Consider the following 22,453-nt stretch of genomic DNA (forward strand, 5'->3'; position numbering starts at 1 on the left):
TTCCCTTTTTGTCAAAGTTTTTTTTTCCAGATATTTGCTTTAAAACAGAATAGTTAAAATTCAATAATCAAACATACATTGCAAAAAGCAAACGATAAAAAATGAGTCCAACCCAAAATACAATAAATCCAGTCAATCATGGAAAGAATTAAGATTAATTTATCTTAAACAACAAAAAAATACCATTGTCAAATGCAAAGAGATAGTTATTAATGAAAAACTCATTACTTAAACTTCTACATTTTGATTAAAACAACAGGAGTTTAACAGAAAGGTTTGCAGGAATACATCAGATTTACTTTAGAATAACATTAATGGATTCTTCGAAAATTGTAAAGAATTTCTGCACAGTTTCATGCAAACAGAATGATCTAGTTGAGCAAGATCAGTTGAAGCACTAACACCATAGTACAGGAAATCATGGTGACTTCATCGGTAGATAGTCTACACTGTTGTAAGGGAATTTCCAATCTATAAGCAGGTAGCTTTAGCCAAAAAGGTTGTAATATAGGAAAATACCAAAACATACAAGCCAACAAGGTCTTAGCCAAATGGCAAAGATCACAATTGGGGTTTTGTCCATGATAGATGTTAGATAATTTAAATATGGAGGGATCTGTCTAACGTGCAGTGACAGACATTTTGCGATGTCATCAATAGTAAAACAAGAGAAAACAGAATTGATTTTTTTTTCACTGCAGGTTACTATATCTAACACCAAAGTGTTTTGAACATTATTTGTTTTCTTGTTGCATGAGTTCTTATGATCTCAAATGACATCAAAGTGAGCATAAAAGAATATGTGTCACACATCAGCCAAAAAAAAACACAAATCAAATCAAATTTGATTTGTCATATATGAATTTTATATACAGTATAATATGTGGTGAAATGCTTAGTTGCTCAATTCCAATGTCTGTGCCTTTAAAAACAATAACAATAATACATGACTTTGAAAATATCAAAACTCATTAATACAGTTCTAAATATGTAATAAATAATAACTTGACTTTGAAAATATGAAAAATAATTAACAGAATTATAAATATCCATCCATCCATCCATCCATTTTCCAACCCGGTGAATCCGAACACAGGGTCACGGGGAGAATTATAAATATGTAATAAATAATAACTAAATATATAACTCAATGTAAGACAGTTAACACTAGAGCATCATGTATTTCTAGACATTTTCCTTGATCAAGATGCGGATGGACTTTGGGAAAAAGTTCCTTTGTGCTCCTTAGAAGATCTTATGCTATTAAACTTTAACCAAAACAGTCTAAAACAAGGAATTCAATTTTGGTTATAAAGTGTTGACCTCAGCTTGTTTTCTTGAGTACATGATTCTCTTTGTCATTTGTGTCTGTGTGTCCAATGTATGACCAATGCTTTCTTTCTCCATTGAAACGTTTCTTGAAATCAAACCAGCAGCTAGTTTGTAGTGGTAAGCTAGGTAGCTTGTAGACGTAAAGTACATCACAACTACAGAGCAATCAATTTATGAACTATTTTAGAGATGCACAGTTGTAGTATGTATAATATATTATGTTCAAGTAATCTTCTTCTACTTTTGGCTGCTCCCGTTAGGGGTTGTCACAGTGGATCATCTTCTTCCATATCTTTCTGTCCTCTGTATCTTGTTCTGTTAATTTATGTTCAAATAATAATATGTACAAATCAATTTTAAAACTGTGTGTAAACATTGTGTACTAGCAATTTCTATTATTTCATTATTCAAGTTATATATTTGGTGAAATGCAATGCTATACATAGATAAATAATAATTCTGCATATAATTATTGAGATATACTTGTTAATGTTGTAATTAGGTAATATGTTTCAGAGAAAAAAGTATTTTTTTTCCTTACATACTTGTTATAATATAAATCACTTCAAAACAGTATTATAAAAAAGGATGCTGGTTGTGAAGACCACTCAGCCCAATTAATATAAATTCCTTCTGTAACATCTTATTCCAGCGTCTGTGTTCACGCATTCCCTTCATTCTCTATAGACTACATTTGCAGCTGCCTCTAGGTAATTCAAAAGCAAGGGGTTGTCTGTTAGCATCAGCCTACGGCAAAGAGGATATTACTAAGTAAATCATTTTAAGGGTTTTCACAGGGTTGTCCAGTTTACTAAATTCTTATTTAGAAAATTCATGAATACCCAGGAAGGACCACTAAAGTCTGTAGTACTTTTCACCTGTAAAATGAAGCATTAAAGAATGATTCCTGACTGCGCAGCTCTCTTGAGGTCTGAACAACTCATTTAGAATTTGTTCAATCTTTCCTGTAAAATGTCAACTGAAGGTGAATCCTTTCAGTTCAGTGTGCATAATTAAATCTGATAAACAAGAGCAGAACATGCAATACTGGAGCTGTTTAAATTTCTCTGTGGGTTTTGCATGGTTATAACAGCTAAATTCTGTGAAATTGTGTTTGTCAAACGAAAATATTTGCTCCAGTTTCTTCCTCTACATATAAATAAATAAATAAATAAATAAATGTTTTTTTCAAAAACACAAAACAACACTACACAGCCTTGCAAAATCTTTTTTTAAAACACCCAAAGGACTTTAGTGTAAAGCTCCAAAAAGAATCTGTCAGCGAGCTCTATCAGATCATGAGTATATAATTATTCAGGCACAGGCATTTCTACTTGTAAAAATGCGCTCTACTACTGGTGCAACACTGTAGTATAGACAAGCAGTATCAAAAAATAAACAAAAAACATAAAAGTCACCTATGGAAATTAAACATTCAGAAATAAAATTTAATGCTGTACATTTTTAAAATCAGTTTTAGTGTATAAAAAATATCCTTTCTATTCTAATTTCAAATGGAAAGTTACAATTATGTTTCTTCTGCCAGAAGTCCTTTGCTGGGTTACATTTGCTACAGTAATGTGTGTCCTGACAGTTACTGTATGCTTATAAATAATAGCTAGATTTAAATTGGCGACATTTATTTTTTATTCTAAATAATGGATTTTCCTACCTAAATATTACCTTGATATATTTATATATATGTTAATGCTTCCAATTGTTATTTTGGCCACATCTTATGAAACTGTTTCTTCAGTTTTATGACAGGTATTGCCCTTTGTACTATTGTTATTGCGTAAGGGATTTTGTAGTAGTGTCTGGTTTTCTTAACGTAATTGGAACACTGTACTGCACTCATATTGCAATAAAGGCATCTAGCAAGATTAGAGCTGCTTTTGTTAAACGTAAGCAGTGATATTTCATTATTGAAAAAGTCATCCATAATGTGAATATGAATTTTGAGACAGATTCTCATATGCACATTTACAAGATGATTGTGATTTATAAAGTTAAATTGCTTTAAACCATGTAATCCAGGTTTCACAAATCAGAATTTATTTTGGTGTACACATTTTCTTGTGAGTTTGGTGTATGCATATTTTATTACTCAAATCTATTCAGAGTTTTATAAAAGATACCACTGCTGTGGAATTTTCCACTTGTGGCCTCCTATGTTTTTTGTTTTTTTTTTGATCAAGGAATGGTGCTTTGTGGTGCTTGCTGCTTCACGAGGAACCCCAACTCCAATTACTAAGCATGTGTCCTAACTTCAAATCGCTCGATGCTTCACAGGGCCCAGACACAAATCTCAGAATGAATAAATCCATTTGAAATCTGCACATACTCTATGTTGTTCACATCCACTCAGCAGTAAAAAAAAAAAAATAGAGGCAACATAAGTGGTGTCATGTCAGTGCTTATAAATAGATTTAACTTTATAATTGGAATATTTCAGACATTGGAATTTTCGGATTAGGGATATTTAACTTTGTATATATAGTCTTGACTTAAACTGCTCAAAAAAATTAAAGGAAAACTTTGAAAACACATCAGATCTCAATGTGAAAAAAATCCTGCTGGATATCTATACTGATATAGACTGGGTAATGTGTTAGGAACGAAAGGATACCACATCATTTGATGGAAATGAAAATTATCAACCTACAAAGGGCTGAATTCAAAGACACCCCAAATATCAAAGTGAAAAATGATGCGGAAGACTAGTTCATTTTGCTGAAATTTCATTGCAGCAACTCAAAATCATACTCAGTAGTTTGTATGGCCCCCATGTGCTTGTATGCATGCCTGACAACGTCTGGGCATGCTCCTAATGAGATGATGGATGGTGTCCTGGGGGATCTCCTACCAGATCTGGACAAGGGCATCACTGAGCTCCTGGACAGTCTAAGGTGCAACCTGGCAGCGTCAGGTGGACCGAAACATAATGTCCCAGAGGTGTTCCATTGGATTTAGGTCAGACGAGTGTGGGGGCCTGTTAATGGCATCAATTCCTTCATCCTCCAGGAACTGCCTGCATACTCTCGCTACATGAGGCTGGGCATTTTCATGCACCAAGAGGAACCCAGGACCCACTGCACCAGCATAGGGTATGACAATGGGTCCAAGGATTTCATCCCGATACCTAATGGCAGTCAAGGTGCCTTTGTCTAGTCTGTAGAGGTCTGTGCGTCCCTTCATGGATATGCCTCCACAGACCATCACTGACCCACCACCAAACCGGTCATGCTGAATGATGTTACAGGCAGCATAATGTACACCACAGTTTTTTCAGACCCTTTCATGTCTGTCACATGTGCTCAGGGTGAACCTGCTCTCATCTGTGAAAAGCACAGGGCACCAGTGGTGGACCTGCCAATTCTGGTATTCTATGGCAAATGCCAATCAAGCTCCATGGTGCCGGCCAGTGAGCACAGGGCCTACTAGATGACGTCGGACCCTCAGACCACCTTCATGAAGTCTGTTTCTGATTGTTTGGTTAGAGACATTCACACCAGTGGCCTGCTGGGGGTCATTTTGTAGGCATCTGGCAGTGCTCATCCTGTTCCTCCTTGCCCAAAGGAGCAGATACTGGTCCTGCTGATGGGTTAAGAACTTTCTATGGCACTGTCCAGCTCGCCTAGAGTAACTGCCTGTCTCCTGGAATCTCCTCCATGTCCTTGAGACTGTGCTGGGAGACACAGCAAACCTTCTGGCAATGGTACGTATTGATGTGGCATTCTGGAAAAGTTGGACTACCTGTGCAACCTCTGTAGTGTCCAGGTATCGCCTCATGCTACCAGTAGTGACACTGACCGTAGCCAAATGAAAAACTAGTGAAAAAACAGTCAGAAAAGATGAGGAGGGAAAAATGTCAGTCGCCTCCACCTGTTAAACCATTCCTGTTTTCAGGTGCTGTCATACTGTTGCCCCTCTAGTGCACCTGTTGTTAATTTCTTTCACTGATTAACAACCCCCTCTGCTACTTAACTGACCAGATCAATATCCCAGAAGTTTCATTGACTCGATGCTATACTCTGATTAAAAGTGTTCCTTTAATTTTTTTGAGTTGTATATATATATATATATACTAGCCATTCCCCGCGGCTCCGCCCGTGTAGTAGTGAAACAGGACAGTGAGAAGGGTCCTTCCTAGCTCCCCACTCCTGACGTCACGCTTCCCCCTCCCCTTGGCCCACAGTCTCTGTCTCGGATTAGTATGAATATATCGCTCCTGCAAGTGAACTATGATACTCAGAGCAATGAGAGAAGTAGCAAAATCAACTGGAATGTTCAAGCAAATTACAGAAAAAAATCTCATCTAAATCCGTTAAGTAGTTCTCTTGTTCGCTAGCTAAGCGGAGGTAAGGTACTCCCCGAGGCTGGCGTGTGAGTGAGGTGGGTTCCACTCCACTCCCCTCAGCCCATTGCGTCTCTCTCGCATTTGTGCAAATAAATCAGTACCAAAAACGAACTATGATACATAGCGCAATGTGAGAATTCGCAAAATCAACCGGAATGTTCAAGCAAATTATAGAAAAAAACATGATCTAAATCCATTAAGTAGTTCTCTTGTGAAAAGCGGACAGACATACAGACAGAGAGATGTTGGATTTTTTATATAGAGAGATATAGTCATGCATATGGATCAGAAGGTGATCTTTATGTTCTAGGTTCCTCCTAGGTATGTGATACATCCACCGGCTGAGAGGGGATGCTGTGGCTAACCATGTCATCTTCCTTTGTCTCCACCATACTAAGAGTCTGTCCAGTGAAGGCAACTGACCCCACCCTGTCCGGCCCCTGAACTATAAAAGCACAGCTTCCTAGAAGGAGGGGTCACTTGTTGACCCGAGAGCTGAAGAAACAGAGTTCCTTAGAACCCTAATAATAAGCCTTGATAGGTACCACTTTTCTGTTAAAGCAACATTTCATTCCATAATTGCACAATCGAGTGTTGGCACCCCAACATTTATCATTGTCTTCATTCCATTATTACCTCTGACAACCACAATAACAAAACAAGGTGGAAGAGGCTGAAGGTGGAGTGGATGTGACATAAATGGTTTTAAAACCCTGTCCAATATAAGAAGGGAAGCACAAACTGGTTTACTGACTGTGGCAACTTCATTCTGTTTCCCCTGTGCACCGAGGTAACGTGTTTGGCAATATATATTATCACATACTGTACTGTATATAATGAACTATAACATATTATGAGCCATTTGCACATGTATGGTGATAATGAAGTTAGTATTATTTTTCCATTCATCTGTTGTACTATGTATTTTTTCCTTGTCAGGGTGGCTAGGAAATAAAGGCAGTCCCAGACACATGCCCTTGATGGACTAAGTCTGTTGCCATATTTTGCGTCACAGTATGGATGGCATTTTTTTCTGCATGAATTAAAAACAAAGCTGAGAGTAAACAAATCTCTAATATTTAGAGTGTTTTCTCAGAAGATTGTCTTGGTACCAAAACGACACAATCATATTTAACAACACAGTTGTTACAGCTGAGAGTAGACTAGAGGTATATTTTTTTTACAGGCCAAATCCCTTTACTGTATTTTCTCCTCTATATTCTTTTATTAATTATTCATGAATTCATTATTTTTTGGACAGTCATACTTAGCAAATGCATTTCATAATACACAACAATCACAGTAATTAATGCAATAATTAATATAACAAAAGCAAAATATTAAATATTCAACATTGTTAACACAATATAGTTTAAATATCTATTTTTATTGTTTAAAAGACTGTATAAAATGATAACACTCGGTTTTGCACTATAGTGTAAAGATTAACATTTCCTTATAGGTAAATGGATGTTGTTCCTTGGCATTGGGGCACTACTAATGAACTATAATGACATAGCTCCCATATTACTGTGCATTAAATGAGAAAATTCGTAAGGTATGCAAATTTCACTTTCATGTTCCTTTTGCATTCCCCTTATCTGTACACAGAACATCCCGTAACTCCTGAAATATTTAGCCAGCCATAAATCTTCAGAACACTTCAGAGTCATAATGACCATAGTCTATTCTGGAAGCTCTGAGTGTTAAAGAGATACCAAGGCCTCCTGGCGTCATCCCACTGTCTCATACACAAACCCAATTTCTTAATTTTTTCAATTTTTTCAGTGCAGCTACAACTATATGACTCCTGATTTTGCCATATGTTAGCCTTTCTTTATACTAACCTACCAATACATAGGTAGCACAAACATGAAGAGAAGCTCAAAAATCTTTGTCAATCTTTTTAGGATTTCTGCTAATATTTTGTGCTATGATGATGACATGATGACATTAGCTTACGAGTTAAGCTTGGTTTTGCTGCCCCACCACAACTTCCTAGTTCACTCAAAGAGGGTAAATAGATTTGTAATAAAAAAAATATAGAATGTCAAGTAATGTTATAGACATGTAGGTTATTAAGCATAAACTAATATCCACAAGCAACAGTCTGTAGCTACTGATTCAGAAAATACACTTTACCAGTGACTAATTGACTAAAGCTTTTCAGAGCATTTTAGAAAACAAAATAATGTATGAAATCCTCATTGCTTAGAGAAAAGACAAATTAAGTAAGAGATATAAAATGCCATATTCCTTCTGTTCCAATTCTATTCTTACCTCAATTACCTTACCCAAAGTTAGTGTACATAGCACCTCAGGGGGAAAATTGCTCTAGTAATACATCAACTCAGATGAGAATAGTTTTGTCTAATTCAGCTAAATTGTCAAAATCTTTATATTTTGTAACTTTCTTGGCAATACTAAAAAAATGAGTTCTATAAAGTAAAGATGTATTCTTCAAATTCAAAAGGAAGGTGATAAAACTATTGCAACATGCCTTCTAAGTCATACAATTTCTATTAGGAAAGCAGCTGTTCATGACTTTAACTGTAAATATCCAATCTCTAACGGCTGATGACTTGAATTATACTGTAGTTTAATGGACTTGAAAACCACAAGCATGAAATGTAATGGAATGTTAACTTCCGTCATGGTGCTAAAAGTCTTCTGTGATTACAACATAACAAATGACAGCCAGTTAATAGATTATAAATATCAGCAATTCAGTTGGACAAATGAAATATGGTGTAACTAAGCAAAGGAAACTCTCTTTGAGCAAGGTTCGGTTACCCAGCAGATCACGTTAATGAGGTGAGTGGGAATTGTACAATTTATTAATAGATCTTTGAGGTAAGAAAAAAAAGGTCAGTCAAGACTGTGATAAAGACTTTCTGGATTTATAGGCAATGTGAATGTGATAGGAAATTGGTAATCTAAAGAAAGTGAAATAGAGACCAACCTAAATTCCCACATTTCTCTCACAAGAGATGTACTGAACAATATTTGGTCTGACTATGTTTTCAGAATAAGTCAAACAAGGGAGTTGTAGATCACTGTATGAGAAAAAAAATAAGTATAATGGAAATAACTAAAAAAGTATATCCTAACTATGTTAGAGACTATTTTGTTTGTACACATTATGTTAGACTTGCAACAGAAATTTTACAATGCGAAATATACATGAAACCAATATTCAAACATTTCTCTCTATTATAAAAAAAATCTTTCCTCCTGGAAATTTACTTAATGACCTCACCTGCACTTTTGTCAACTCTGGGCAGTTTGGACTTCCCCTGCTAGTATATACTGTACATCTCAAAGCCACTTAATCTGCTACAGGGTCTCAGAGAGCTTTATTAGTACTAACAACATTTAAAAAGGCAAAGATACCAACAGCATGATGAGTATTAACTTCTCATTCAGGTTGTTGAGGATGGGAACTTGATCTGTAAATATTTTATTGATTTTTAAAATTAATTTACTGCTATTATTTCAAGCTAAACACTTGTCTGTCAACAGGCTTCACACTATAAAGCTGTTGGTTTAAAGCATCTGAGCTTCAACTTGATCACAACTGTTGTCTTTTTTTTTGTATTAGTCGTTCACTCACTAACTTGCCTTCACGAATTATGCAGACGCATAGCCATGCGCCTTTCTTTTATTCTGTATAGTGAATATGTGATCTGAACACAACATATTAACTCAATAGTTAGCATGATAAATGTGCTAAAGAGAAACATGTTCATTCCTGTCAGGATAAGCCCCATCTGATTATATTGTAGATGTGAGGATAAAAGTGTCTGTGGTTTAAAAATTTTTAAAGTGGGAAATTACATTGGTGAAGCATTAAGTGACAATTTAGCAAAAAAGTAAGATTTTTTTTTAAAATCAATTATAGTAGATGCTTGTCATATAGTCTTATATTGTACAGTCTTCCTCCAGTGGTTAATCTATAGCATGTCTTGCAGGAAATATATCTTAGTAGGTAAAGTATGACATTTTAAACATGCTTGCTGATTTACAGTATTACCCACCTGTGACTCACTGTGTGGTCCCGAGTATGTCACTTAAACTGCCTGCGTTCCAGATGTAAAATACAAATGCCAGCATTTAAGACACAGTCTAGTACAGTAATGTGAGTTGAAGTTGTGTTCTATATAAAGTAAAGGTTATCTCTGTCGTCTTTTATGCTGTTTACGACACTTCCAGGTTGGAAACATGGAAATTTTCATCTTGCCTGAAGAAGCGGCCTGAGTTGCCTCGAAAGCTTGCATATTGTAATCTTTTTAATTAGCCAATAAAAGGTGTCATTTTGTTTGGCTTTTCTCTACATTCATAATGGCTAACACGGTACAACACTCTAGTACTACAGGCTGGTACTAAAGAAATATAATATATGCCCTGATAATACTGCTGTCATAATCTGGGTTTTGGAACATCTGGACTGCAATGTTGTACATTTTGGAGCATAGTGATTGCTTTTTTACTCTTTCTATTCTCTTTTCCTCAAATACATCTTTCTGTTTCTTTTTTAAATGTTAGTGGAAATTCATCTGAGCCAGACCTTATACATTCTGCCTTAGCCATTTTAAATTAACACTTTAATAAACTGTGATGGATGATGTTAATCTTAATAATTGCCTACAAAGTAATTATTATCCATATATTGTTACCAAAAAAACAAACATTTTTCCTGGTTCACCTGGGGAGGGTAAGTACTACAGCATGCCACTCCTCCCCAGACAGCCAAACAATTCTATTTATGAATAATTAGTTATAGCTTCTACTGACCTAGTCTCTCATCCTCAGGCAGGGCTAAAGCTTCTACTTTAAATTGGAGACAAAGTGATAGACATGCAGAAATTTGTGGACTTCCTGGATGGCATGATAAATACAGCCTTTAGGAGACCCTCAATCATATTTCGGCTTGCCCTCTAGGTTATTCTTATGAGAAGGCCCTGTCTTGCCAAACAGCCTTTGAAGATGTTGCTTTATCAGGAGGTTGTATACTGGTAGTTTTGCTAAAGTTACGGTGGATGAAATATCCCTGTATTTCTGTTGTTCCTGTGACAACATCAAGGTTGTGTTCAAGAGAGTCATTCACTTTTAAGCAATCAGCTTTAAAGTCAGTCTCTGACATCTTAAAGCAGGAGGTTCATGTAAAGTTATGGAAAAAGGAAAGGAGAAACATTCATTCATTCATAGAAATTCATAGAAATACCTGAAAGCTCAAAATCTGTCATAATTTAAATTCCTACAGTAAGCAGATTTTGAAGCAGTAAAAAATTAGAAATTATATATTCTCTGCTTTATGATGTCAGAAACAGACTTTGAAGCAGACTGGCTAAAAGTAAGCTGTTGTCAGTAACCTTAACTGTGATCCATGAACAACAAATCAATTCTAGAGATACAAGAAGATAACATTATATTTACCATTAGAGATGCAAATGGTCACTGACCCTTCTCACATTAACTCGTGGATTCTAGGTGTTAGAATAGGCAGCAAAAAAAGTTCAAAGGGAACAATAGTATCTTTACACACTAAAGTTTTGTTTGTTCTATATGGTTTGTATTTCTAAGCACATATTAGGTTGATTAGTAACAACTAATTGATCCAGTATGAGTGATTGCAGATATGTGCACAACTGTGGCCTCTGAGAGATAGGCATTTAATCCAGGGCTCCTATCATGCAGGTAAGATTTCATCTTCCCTGACCTTGATTTAGAAAATGCAGGTTCAGAAAATGAATGACTTTCTAGGTCAAAAATGACAAATATATAGAGGTAGTGAACTCCTGTGATTTAAGAATGGGTGATGAAGTCACCAATAGATTTGCTAATATTCTTGCCACTACACTTTAATAAACTGGGATGGATGACATTAAGCTAGCACCAAACCTCTACTGTACATTCCAATATACCACCAGTTTATAAAGTGTCACAAGAACGACACAAAGTCATCAGAAAGGTTTGAGGCAACCACCCATATATTGTTCCTTGGCTGCAAAATTGGTTACATTTGAACAGAGATGTTCATAGGTATGAGTCCAAAACAGAACTGATGGTATGGAGGCAAGATGACGGCTTTAAAGGCCAGTACAGGAAGTGACGTCATTGGGACCAGAAGTGCCGCTGGAAACAGAAGTGACATCATCAATGGTGCCAGAAACAGAAGTAGCATCAACAGTGGTACCATGGTTTCCCATGGATGGTCTGCAAGAGATTGAGAGAGACAGTCAGCTCACCCTGCCACCCTCTGGTCTGGCGTGGAATTACTATCATTTAGGGCCTTCAGCCGTCTCCATATCGTATATGTGTGACAAAAGACAATCACATCAGAATAAACTGATATAGTTACATATTAGAAAAGGATACCAACATATATATATATATATACAGTATATGTATATAATAAATTTTATATAAAATACATTTAAAATTCCCCTAGACACTACCAACACAGTTCAGAAAGTCTTCTACTCTAAGGAAGGTGATGCGATCCAGTTTTAAATACATGTGATTTTCTCTGTGTATAAGATGATTTCATTCTAACTAGGAGTGGGCAGTAGGACCTAAAATCCTTATCACCATATAATTGAAAATTTGGACAGTTTTGCAAGTGTGGTGAACCCAGCCTCTATAGTGAAAGGGCATCACCTACCCCGGAGCGTGCTAAATGGCAGGTCCCCAGGTGGCAGCAGTGCCTCAGACACCCACAGAGCTCCATGGGAGCTGGAGTTTGGTGCAGCCCTGTTGGGTTCTGTGGGCACTGCCAGGGGGTGCTGCAGGAACTGCTGAGCCTTTTGTTGCAGCACTTCCACTACACCTGGTCCTGCCGGAAGAAGATTATGGGACACCTGGAGCACTGCTGGGTGCTTTATAAAAGGAGCCAGCTGGCACTATTCCAGGAGCCAGAGTCGGGAAATGGAGGACAAAGCTTCCCAGGAGGAGTGGAGGCAGAAAGAGAGGAAGAAAGTGAAAGAGAAGAAAGAAAAAAAGCTTGCTTTTGATGCTGTATTGATCTTGGAACTGTGCTGTGCAGATGGGAAACAAGGGAAAGCGTTTCCCACGAGAAAAAAATTAAAATGTGTGCTGTACTTGTGTCCTGCATTTGTCTGTGTCGGATTTGGGTGGTTGTAGGTCCCACTGCAGGCCACACTAGATGTTGGTAAATTGTATTTGTATATACTTTTCAGACTGAAACTTAGTTTCTCAACAAATAAAAAATGTATTACTGATTAATTTATGCATTTATGTAATTACCACAGACAAGCATCGTATCCATTGAAATGCTTGTTAACACTTGGCTACTAAGAAAGATTTGACTGCAAGACTTCACCTATCTTGAACCAACAAAAGTACAGCTTTGTTCTTTCTCCCTTACTTGCTGCCATTGTCTCTGCCAAGCAAACACAGTACAAGACGCAGCTTCTTCCTGTCCTCCCTTCCTGTTTTGCATTGACTTACCAATTAAGCTAAACTACTACAGCACTCTGAATAATTCTCTTAAAAGAGTAGGTTTACTGATTACATACAGATCACATACACAAACACATTCCCTTTAAGACACCAATATTATGACAAAAAATTAGTTTTGGGGGGTGCAGTTGTAGCACTGCTGCCTTGAAACAAGGAGACTGGGGTTGGAGACCAGGGTTTGCATCCTGGGTTGTAGGATTTTTGATGATTATTAATCAATAAGATTCCCACTTAGGGATGCAATAATAATGTAGGAGTTTTGGTGATTAATAATCAATAAGATATCCACCCAGGAGGACATCCATTATAATGAGGTATTTGGAAAAGAAATTGTAATTTGGTTAATTAATTATCAGTTTTGCCTTTGGGAATATGAGTAATTAATCCAATAATTCGGCATGGCTCTTACTTTATTTACTTTATCTTTCTCTGTTGTAGGAGGGGGTCTCCAACCTTTAGACTTTTATTAGGGTAACTGAGGCACACTCATTTTAACAAACAGAGTAATACAATTTATTGATAAACACAAGGATTATAGAAGTATGTTAAATGCATATACTGTATATATTGACATATAAGACTGGGTACAGACAGACCAGACAGTCTAGCATATAGGCTGGCTGTTAAATGGTTATTTAGAGTTCTACTTTATTTTGACACAGATAAATAATTTTAAGATACCAAGTCTTTATAGATGATGTCTGATGTTGTGTGGAGTTGTTGCTTTGTTGATGCTCTGGGTTCAAGCTAAAGATTATTCATCTGAATGATACATGTCAGTATTGTGCTGCTAATTCCTCAGCTTACCTTCTGCTGTCTTTTGCCACTTCTTAGAGAAAAGGCATTAGTCTTTCTAGTACAAAACTTTACCTTCTTGAATGTTGGCTGCCAATTAGCAGACAGTGCTCAGTGCCTAGCTTGGCAGACAGGATCTCAGCTCTCAGACTCACAAAGAAAAGAGTTTGCTGACTTTGGCTCTCCAAAGAAGCAGCTCATAGCTCATAGGTTTAGAGATCAGGATTCAGATATTTTTAGTCATTTTGGAGAGTTCCCGGTCTCTGAGAGAATCCCAGAGATGGGGCCCAGAGAGAATCCCTCAATGTTTCTTAACTCACCATTCTCTTCTTCTGTTCCTACTCCTCTCGTTTACTTTGAGAGATGAGTTGCATGTAATTTTACAGGAAGGTTGAAACTTCTCCTGATTGGATTAAAATCACTTCATTTACAAAATACGTCTCTTCTAATATGGGAGTTCTACTGTCCATCTTAGTTGTAATCCTTTGAATGATAGGTCTTTGTTCTTGTTCAAGTACAGTTCCCACCTTCTGGCTCAAAAGGTCTGTACAGGAGCTTCTGTAGGGACGTCAGCGCAACTCTAATTTACCCCTTTGTTTTCAGGTGAAGTCCAGGCAGACCGTGGTACAAGTAGTAGTTCAGTCACTTAGTTTGGAATGCAAGTGGGTAAGGAATATCTGGATGCCTGTATCCCTGTTAAGACAGCATTCTTAATAGGCCTGGTGTGCCACAAAAGCCTAGCAGAATACACAATGCCCACTTTGTCCTACTGGGTCCTCCCTGAATTGATTTTGCAGGTTCTTTCCATTTCTATATCTGTTTCCTCTGGGCACTCTGGTTTGCTCCCACTGTCCAAAGACATATAGGTTAGGTGGACTGGTGATGCTAAATTGGCCCTAGTGGGTGTGTGGTGGGTGCGTGCGCATGTGTGAGTATGTTCCCCTGTGATGGACTGGTGCCCTGTCTTGTGCCCTATGCTTTCTGGGATAGGCTCCAGTCTCCACGACCCAGCTCAGGATTAAGCAGCCTTAGAAAATGGTATGGATTCATGTGTTATGTTCAAATGTGTTTTTCATTAATTTTTAGTATACTGGTGAAATAGTTTTTACATTATCCATACTGGAAGAAGACTTTATACCCTATCAACCAGTATATTGTCCACTATTAATTCTCACCAGAATCAGCAATTATGCGTAGTGATATGGTACAGGACAGAAACAAAACCGCATATGCAGCATCACTACAAAGTTAAGGCATAACAAATCTATAAACAAGATCTCATATTCATATTGTGCAAAGACTGTCAATATAGCATAATTATGCTGTATATTCCAACTTTCCCTTTTAGATTGCTATCAGTCTTCGGTGTGTTCATCAGTGCAGCTTTGAAGGATACCTTGAACACCAATTTTAAACATTTGACACAATCCGTACTTAAATTATTTCAATTAGTGCCTTACCAATTATCATCTTGTCTTCTATCCATCCAGCCATTATCCAACCTGCTATATCCTAACTACAGGGTCACGGGGGTCTGCTGGAGCCAATCCCAGCTAACACAGGGTGCAAGGCAGGAAACAAACCCCAAACAGGGTGCCAGCCCACCGCAGGGCACGCACACACATACACACACACACACACCAAGGACAATTTAGAATCGCCAAAGCACCTAACCTGCATGTCTTTGGACTGTGGGAGAAAACTGTGGGAGGAAACCCACGCAGACATGGGGAGAATATGCAAACTCCACGCAGGGGTCTCCTAACTGCGAGGCAGCAGTGCCACCCAATGCGCCACCGTGCCGCCCTCTTGTCTTCTACACAGTATTATTTTTATCTTCCATATTATAATGCTACCTCAGTTTCCATTCATCCATCCATTATCCAACCCGCTATATCCTAACTACATGGTCACGAGGGTCTGCTGGATCCAATCCCAGCCAACAGAGGGTGCAAGGCCTTTAAACAAACCCAGGGCAGGGCTCCAGCCCACCCTAGGGCATGCACACACACACACACACACACACACACACACACACACACACACACACACACACACACACTAGGTACAATGTAGAATTGCAATTTAGAACCTAACCTGCATGTGTTTGGACTGTGGGAGGAAACCGGAGTACCCGGAGGAAACCCATGCAGACATGGAAAGAACATGCAAACTCCATGCAGGGAGGACCCGGGAAGCAAACCCGGGACTCCTAACTGCTAGGCAGCAGTGCTACCCACTGCGCCACCGTGCCGCCCTACCTCAGTTTCAATGTTATTTATTTACTTATTTATAAAAAAGATTTGTTCATTAAAACTCTGCCAACATTTTTTGATCCTAGGATCAATATTCAAGTGTCATTGACAACCTCATTAAAGTTGTTGTTGTTTGTCAGATAGCTAGTAATACTTTAATCCTTCTATTAATAGTAGCATTGTAATTAAAAATCTCATTAGACTGGCATTTTCAAGTTAATCCCTCTCATTTATCCCCAATGAAAATGTAAATTAGTTCTCAAAATATCTAACACTACTTTTAATTTCAGAAATAAATTGTAGCAATTTCTGCATAGACAATTAGACAAAGAGACTGCCTTAAATTACTGTATGTGCTGACTTTCATTTTTTAAATTGATTTTTAAAAAGATCGATATATTGTGACAACATTGGCTGTTTCTTAGCTGTTTGACAAAGAAAGGGTTAAACAGAGTAAATTAAGCATAAATATCAAAAGAAATAGGCAGAAATCCATAATCAATTCTGTTAACATGAAAATACAGAAAGTAGAATGTAGACATGTGATATAACATTGATATTTTGTTTCAAATCTGGCCTGAAATCAAATCATAGCAACAAAATTGAAGCTTTGACAGTTATTAATGATATACCAAATATGAACAGAAAAAGACAAGGTGTATTATAGATCAACTAAAAGCATCTGCCACTACTGATCTTCTTCTTGACATTCTTCTTGAATTTTCCTGATGATTGCTGCTTGACCCATTTCTTTATTTTTATTTAAAAATAACAGAACTAATTTTCAAGATTGAGCAGTAATTAGCACCACTGCTTCATGGATTCCGCAACTTGAATTCAAATGCCATGTCTGATCATTGTCTGCATGGAAATGGTGTTTTCTGCTCCTATCTGTATGGTATTTCCTACATATTACCCTGGTTTTCCATTTACAGGCTAAATGGTGATTCCAGCTTGTGTTATATTGCATGTAAATACAATGATTCCAAAAGAAATATTTTATTTTATTTGTTAATCGCAAATCTGACATCCTCAGAGTGAACACTTGCACAACAACAAACACTAATCCCACCTCTTTGGGGAAGCTGGTCTCCGCGTCTCAGTACCCAATTGGATTTTTCGTGCGTTATGTTTTAGGTCTTACCTCATTTACCGAAATCCAATTGGATCGGCCGCGCAATATTTTATAGGTCCCGCCCTCTCTGTCTTGTGTGACAAGTCAGGCGGCCTTTGAAGCATCGCACCGTGCCCCGCGCATGCGCACTTCACCAGAAGACACACACACACGGACACATGGACCCACACAGGAATTTTATTAACGAGGATACTGTATATCTGAATTTGGTGATGCAATTAAGTTGCATAGTTATTTTAGTTTACTTTAGTTAGTTAGCATAGTTAGTTTATGTTGATATTGTGTATAATTATTTTGCAGCCAAATACTATGTGTTGTAAGACTTACTATTAATTTATATTAAGTGGAGAAAACCACAGAAAGCACATTTGTGTGCAAACAACAAAGAACAATGTGAAATATTCTACTTTTTCCTCTTATTTTTACTTCTCATCTCAAATCTTTATTGTATGAATATACAAATATATAGAAAAAATATATATAGAAATATATGAAATGCTTTAAATAAGCTCTAAATGCTGTATTGCTGTTCAGGTATTTCTGAATTCCTGCACAATGCTTTGTAAAGTATGTTGTTATGGTAACTGTAGTATATAGGCAGGGTTTTTTTTTTGCTTCTTTCCTATACCTTTAAGGATAGATGGTAAATCTCCAGCCTGGTTACTTTTTTGTTCTAAAGGGCTGTCTCAAGGTACTGTGGTTTCTACTCACATCCTAAAGATTAGATGATGAATATAAGTTGGTTTTCTTATGAGTGTATAATGCAGAATAAATGTATCCAAAATTTTAGAAGCAGTAAGAAATTAAAGCAACTCTGTGGTGGATAAGTAAGGAGCAAGAAAGGAAGTTACAAAGGAAAAAAACAGCTGTATAAGGCATATAAGGCTAATTACTCCATTGCTAACTCGTCACACTTGCTTTGCTTCTGATATTAAGTAAAGGCTATAATAACTAAATATCTAAATCTGCTCCTTCTCTGTTCTGTCAACCTGAGAAAAGATAATAGGAAAGATACATATGAGAGCAATGGTGTAAAAGATATTAGGAAGACTAAAAAGCAGAAAAGGCAAAAGATGACCTAAAGAGATATTTTCAGCATTTTAGTAGTAAAACATGGGTCAGCAAGGAGGTGAAGAGTACTAGGAGCAGTAAAGGTGAGAATGTACAGCAAATGCTTTAAGCTTGCATTTTACTGAAAGGGTATAAGTTTGAAGAAGTCAATAACCTCCCAAAATTAACAGGGGCTAATAAAGAGACAATTAGTGATTTTAAAATTGCACAAAGAACATTACTGCTCAGATTAAATAACCTGGAATTGAGAAAATGATCAGGACCAGACAAAATATATTCTCAAGCACTTAAGCACCTATTTTGGCACATATTTTTCAAAAATCTCTCAGCAATGAGGAAATTGGAGGCTAGTAATTACTATCCTATTTTATAAAAAAAAATGATGATCAGGCTGATGCAAGTAACCATAGGCTAGTAATATAAATTAATAGAAGCAATTATTAAGGAAAAGATTGAGCAGCACATGTCTAGAACAGGAGTACTAACATATACTCCACATGGTTTCAGATGGGAAGATCATCCATCCATCCATCCATTTCCTAACCCACTGAATCCGAACACAGGGTTACAGGGGTCTGCTGGAGCCAATCCCAGCCAACATAGGGCACAAGGCAGGAAACAATCCCGGGCAGGGTGCCAACCCACCGCAGGACACACACAAACACACCCACACACCAAGCACACACTAGGGCCAATTTAGAATCGCCAATCCACCTAACCTGCATGTCTTTGGACTATGGGAGGAAACCGGAGCACCCGGGGGAAACCCACGCAGACACGGGGAGAACATGCAAACTCCACGCAGGGTGGACCCGGGAAGCGAACCCAGGTCTCCTAACTGCGAGGCATGGGAAGATCATGTTTCACTAATACGTTGAAAGTATATGAGGAAGTAATGAAAACTTACTATAACAGCAGTGCACATGATAATAGTTATCTTAATTTTTTGAAGGGTTTTGATAAGGTAGTACATGGAAGTTTAGTGATCATACTAAAAGAAGTGGGAATTTAAAGCACAGTTTGTAGGTGGGTGCAAGATTGGCTCCAGCACAGGAAGAAAATGGCTATGGTGAGGGGAACTAATTTTAATGGAGGTGCCCCTCATACACAAATGATCTTAAAAAGAATATAATCAATAAGCTGGTTAAGTTTGCAGATAGCAAACTAGGGAGAAGGACAGATAGTTAGATTCAGCTAAATTCTTAAAGAGGGATTTGGGCAGCATACAGACTTGGCTAGATTTGTGGTGGATGAAATGTAATGAAAGTAAATGTAAGATATTACACATAGTTAGTAGAAATATTGGATATATATTGTGAGATATGGCCGGTCATTCATCCAGGCCAATACCCCCAGGCCGCTAGATGGAGCCCTCCTTGCAGCATGGAAGTGCCCCGAATGCCAGCAGGGAATTATGGACAACGAAGTTTTTATGCATAGCCCTGCTGGCTACCATGGGGACTGCCAGGAGTCGCTGCAGGGAGACACAAGGACATCTATTTTCCTTACACCCCGGAAGTACGTCCCAGTCACATGAATGAAAAAGAAGAGCTTTTGATCTGACCCAGAAGTGCTAAGAAGTCATATGGACTGAGGGTTCCGAAGCACTTCCGTGTCATGGACTATAAAGGATTGTGGGAAATCCCAGACAGACGAGCTGAGCTAGGTGGAAGGGTGGCAATGCGTCTGGGAGTGTGGAGGATTAGTGTTTGATTATTGTAGTATTGTGTTTGTATATGAGTACTGTGGAGAGGAGGGTGCTTTGTGTTCGAATAAATATAATATTTGGACTTTTACCTGGCGTCTGGCATTTGATTGGAGGGTTCAAGGGAGCGATAGCGCCCCCTATCTGTCACAATATATATATCATACGAGGTATGAAACTTCAAAGTATCCCATATGAGAATGACATTGGAGTCATAGTGAACTCATCTGTATCTACAGTACATCAAAACAGTATTCAGAATCGATCAAGATGGTTAATAGAATGTTAATAGAAGGTTATATATCACAATGTGTGGAGTACATGTCAAAGGAAATTATATAACACACTTGTAAAGCCTCATCTGGAGTTCTGTGTGCTGCTTTGATCATCATATTACAAAAAAAGATATAGCAGTGCTAGAAAAAGAGCAGAGATGAATGATTAGGCCAAGTTATTAGGAGAAATTGAAAGAGCTGAAACTTTCCAGTTTAAGCAAAGGGAAATTAGGAGATGACATGATCAAAGTATTCAAAATTATGAAGGAAATGAGTACAGCAGATCCTAGCTGTTAATTTTACATAGCACTGTCTGTGAAAGCTGCTAAATATCCAGATTGTATGGCGTGACTGTCACACTCACTTGCACTGCTTCTGATTTTGGAATTTGAAGTAATGTGGAAGACTATAATGAATAAATAAGTATCTAAACCTTCTCCCCTGCTTGACTTGTTGCTTTGTTCTGCTGAACCAGGGAGAGATAATAGGAGAGACATCTCCTAGAAAGAAAAGTCACATTAGCAAATCACCCTGGGTGAAATCAGACCATAGACCAGGGTGTAAGTACATAGTGGCTGTAGGTTGCGTCTCCTTTAAGATGGGTTAGTGCATTAATGGAGCATAGAAGTTGAGAAGATGACATTTAACTGTGGGTCTATGGAAAAAAAAAAGTGTGTATTGAGATGAGGGATTTATGTTTTAGGAAGGTTGTGCCAACATCTTTTCACAACAAAACACCATTGTCTTATTCTCTGTTTTTTATTTTGTCCAATCCTTTAACATCAGTTCTGTTCTGTGTCTTCAGGGGTGGGGCCTCACTATGGATTACTAGATTGTTGAAGTACTATTTACATAAACGTTAGATTGTTCATCCGTTTTTATCCTTGACTATTTCTTTATGGGGTGTGGCTGTTGTATTTTAGCCAGGGTTCCTCCCCTGGCTGGGTTCAAATCTTGTGTTTATATCTTTTTATTCATTGTTTACATTAACATTATTGATTGTTTTATTTCTTTATGTTTCAGCAACTTTTATTATGTGCCATGTGCTTTGTGGGTAGTCTCACAAAAAACGGGGTCACCTGCCCATCATCAAGGGACTTCCCTCATCTCTTTAAAGTCTGGGTTAACCCACTTTGTGGTTCTTTTAATTTATTTTTTTTTGTGCATTTGTGATTACTGGATTTTTGACCTCTCTGCTTTATTTTTGACCATTCTTCAATTTCATATTGGGACTTTGTTCTCTTTTGTGTTTCCTTTTAAAGTCATTACTTTCTTTGCCTTTTGTTCTCTTTGGAGCTTAAAATAAGTTGTTTTATTTATAAAGATTTCATATGGGTCTCTTTATTGCTATCCGGTGAGTGACAGTAACTTTTTCCTCTATTTGGCATTTTTGAGTCATTGTTCAAGAATTTGTGCTTGTGAAATTTTGAGCTTATAACAGCAGCAAGCTGGGTTTACTGGGTACTGCCCAATACATCACTTGGCACTCAGTCGCTGGCTTTAAAGAAAATTTAGAGTGATATATTAAACTTTATATTGTATATATAAATAAATATTGTACTTGGGCAGTGGAAGAAAACACACACCACATGTAAATAAATGTTGGAATTATAGGGTTTGTATGTCATGTGTACTGTACAATGTAAGCAAAATTCTTACTTGCATGTGCTCAGTTAACATGTATAATTTTGCCATTCTCTGGTTCTGTGATTGATGAGTATAACTGCTTTACTCTGAAACTTCTGTCATACTTACTTCAAAATCATACTTCTTGCAATACTGCATATAGAGATAAGAACAACTTTTTAGTTTAATTTGAGAAATAAAATCCCAAATAAGTGGGGGGCTAGATAAGACCCAATATGGGTTTGTTCTAGAAAAGTTTTCATTTCCATACTTTTTCAACATGAGCAGGAATTTAGTTTCCTGGCTTTCGAGATCTGGACAGTGTGGGAAATTAGGGTCCCTGTCGACCCCTGAACCCGTAGACAACACGTTCTGACACCAGGTAAAAGTCTAATAATTCTATTTATTACAATAACA

General features: G+C 37.4%; 1 protein-coding gene across 1 annotated transcript in view; it reads left to right on the plus strand.

Annotated features, from left to right (window-relative positions):
* Positions 1-22,453, plus strand: part of itgbl1 (integrin, beta-like 1) — a 684,868-nt gene that overhangs the window by 28,072 nt on the left and 634,343 nt on the right. The gene's annotated exons all lie outside the window — the stretch shown is intronic.

The sequence above is a fragment of the Erpetoichthys calabaricus genome, chromosome 4 (genome assembly GCF_900747795.2).
Source record: "Erpetoichthys calabaricus chromosome 4, fErpCal1.3, whole genome shotgun sequence".
Lineage (NCBI taxonomy): Eukaryota > Metazoa > Chordata > Cladistia > Polypteriformes > Polypteridae > Erpetoichthys > Erpetoichthys calabaricus.